The sequence below is a fragment of the Benincasa hispida genome, chromosome 2 (genome assembly GCF_027475165.1).
Source record: "Benincasa hispida cultivar pf3 chromosome 2, pf3_genome.v1.1, whole genome shotgun sequence".
Lineage (NCBI taxonomy): Eukaryota > Viridiplantae > Streptophyta > Magnoliopsida > Cucurbitales > Cucurbitaceae > Benincasa > Benincasa hispida.
In genome coordinates this window covers 3453202-3455498 of record NC_143479.1, presented here as the reverse complement: position 1 = coordinate 3455498, position 2297 = coordinate 3453202, and the positions used below count along the sequence as shown (strand labels likewise).

At 26.9% G+C, this 2297-nt stretch overlaps 1 long non-coding RNA gene across 1 annotated transcript; it reads right to left on the bottom strand.

Annotated features, from left to right (window-relative positions):
* Positions 1-383: 383 nt before the first annotated feature.
* Positions 384-2031, bottom strand: LOC120071679 (uncharacterized). The gene is made up of 2 exons (XR_005480311.2): positions 1345-2031; positions 384-880 (listed from the first exon to the last, which is right to left on the bottom strand). It is a non-coding gene; the product is annotated as an uncharacterized LOC120071679 (long non-coding RNA).
* Between the last annotated feature and the right edge of the window lie 266 nt (positions 2032-2297).

Sequence of the window (2297 nt, the reverse complement as noted above, 5' to 3'; positions counted from 1 at the left end):
AGATAAAAACCTTTTTTTAGCCCTTTCTCAACATGAAATGCTCCATTTTCTAAATTTGGATATATATGTAAGGTAGATGATTCAAACCTTTGTGTTCGACAAGAGTATTTATGTCACCAAATTTACATGTATATTTATTTAGACTTTGCCCATAAAAGCCCTAATATTTTTAGTTGGTACTTTTTATAACATAAAAAAAACAACAAAAAACCACATTTTTTATGATAATCATATTAACTAATGTTTTAGAATTAGTATATATGTGAATCAAAATCTACAATATAACACAAGCTAAAGCTGCCAAAGCTGCTGATTCATTAGAAAATCAATTGGATATAATATCAATTTCACTAAACAAAGAATAATTAGATTGCATCTCTTAATTCCACATACATAACAAGTACGACATTATCATTTAATCTTGGCTCCAAATAACATATACAAAATTGAATACAATTTTAGTACCATAAAAAACCTAATTTTGTTCCTTTAATCTTGTTAATTTTCGAACCCAATGGACTAAAATGTTAGAGAAGAGAGAATTTGTGGAATGTGCTGAAAATTATGGAATAATCTATTAGAATGGATGAAAAATAATGGCTTCATTTTTAGGTGAGGATTTATTCCAAATCCCTTCTCTTAGTTGTCCCTTCCTTCTTTGCCTCCAAAACTTTTCTTTTTATTTATCACAATAAAACCCAACACATATCCTTGCAAGATGAATGACAATTCTCACCCACAAATCAATCAAGCAAGTGGCATTGTGAGCCTTCATTTCCCCCCTTTTGAGGAATATTCACTTTACTCTTTCAATATCTCATGGCATATAGCATCTTGGTAATTATGATTTTGTTGCAACTCTTGATCATATGATAATTTCCTGTATTAATTTCCAAAAAAAAAAAAAAAAAAAAAAAGAAGAAGAAGAAGAATAAGAAGAACATTATTTTATCAATAACTCATTTGGAAGGAAAAATTCTTGGTCATTTCTTGCATGTTTAATCTTATATTCCACTCACTTTTGATATATACAAAAATATCAAGTGTATCTATGAGAATTTCTTTGCTGAATTTACCCAAAAAGTTAGTATTTTTTTTCTTCAACATCTTCTAAAATTGAAACTTTCTTTCTTTTTTTTTTTAATCAAATGGGTCCTTAAAATTTTGAAACAATTCAAAGTAAAAAGAAATTTATCAAGAGTCCTTTGATTAAAGGTTTAGTTTTTGAGAGTAGTTGAATCAAAAAGGAAAGTTTTGAAAAAAGAATGTGAGAATGAAAAACCCCCAATTTAAAGAAAAAAAAGGTAGCAAGAGAATTATAAATTTAAATATAAAAACCCTTACCAAATAAAGACTTAAAAATTTGCATATTTCTCAATTCTCCTCATCCCCTTGCCCTAGCTAGCTATTTGGACTGCAACACAAAGAACCTAAAACATAGAAAAATCAACACATTTCTTAGGGCTATAGTTAATTAGCTTAAATATTTGCACATGTATTACATATATTTATGTAATTAAAGATTGAGAGAGACAAATTGACAACATTAATCTATAAGATCATATGATGTTTGGAGGGTTTTGAAACACTTGAACATAGAATAAAACATAAAATTGAGAGCATATAAGTAATTAAAACTAATTAGGAATTAAAAGAAGATTAAAAAGAAGAAGAAACAAATTAGAAAATTAAGTAAAAAAAAAAAAAAAAGTGAAGGATGGGAAATTAAAGGAAGGGTGAAGATAGTGATGACAGAAGCATAGAGAGCACAAATGGAGTGAGATGCATAATAGTGGCTCTCTAAATTTCTAAAAATAAAAACAAATAATAATGAATTTTGCATATCATCATCTGTGCTCTCTATCTTCTGTCAACAACATATCACATATGTTCCTCCTTTTGCCCCCAACTTCATTTTAGGGAAAAAAAAAAAGATAAATAAATAAATAAAAAGAAAATATAAAATAAAAAGAAAGAGGAGATATTGGTTGAAAGAAAAGAAAGAAGAGAATGATTAATGAGAGCCTATGATCAAAGGACTCCATACAAATGGTCACTATTTATAGGAAACTTTGAGAAGAATTTGGGAAAAAGAAAAATGGTAAAATTAAAAAAAAAGATACTTAAAAGATTTTTTTTTTTTGTTTGGAGAAAAATACTTTTTATTCTTAGATTTTAGGTTAAGATTTATTTGGTACCTAAGTTTTAAAATGTTACACTTTTAGTTCTTAAATTTTAAGTTTGATTTCAATTTAATCCATAAATTTTACAGCCTAACACATTTTATCTTGAAGTTT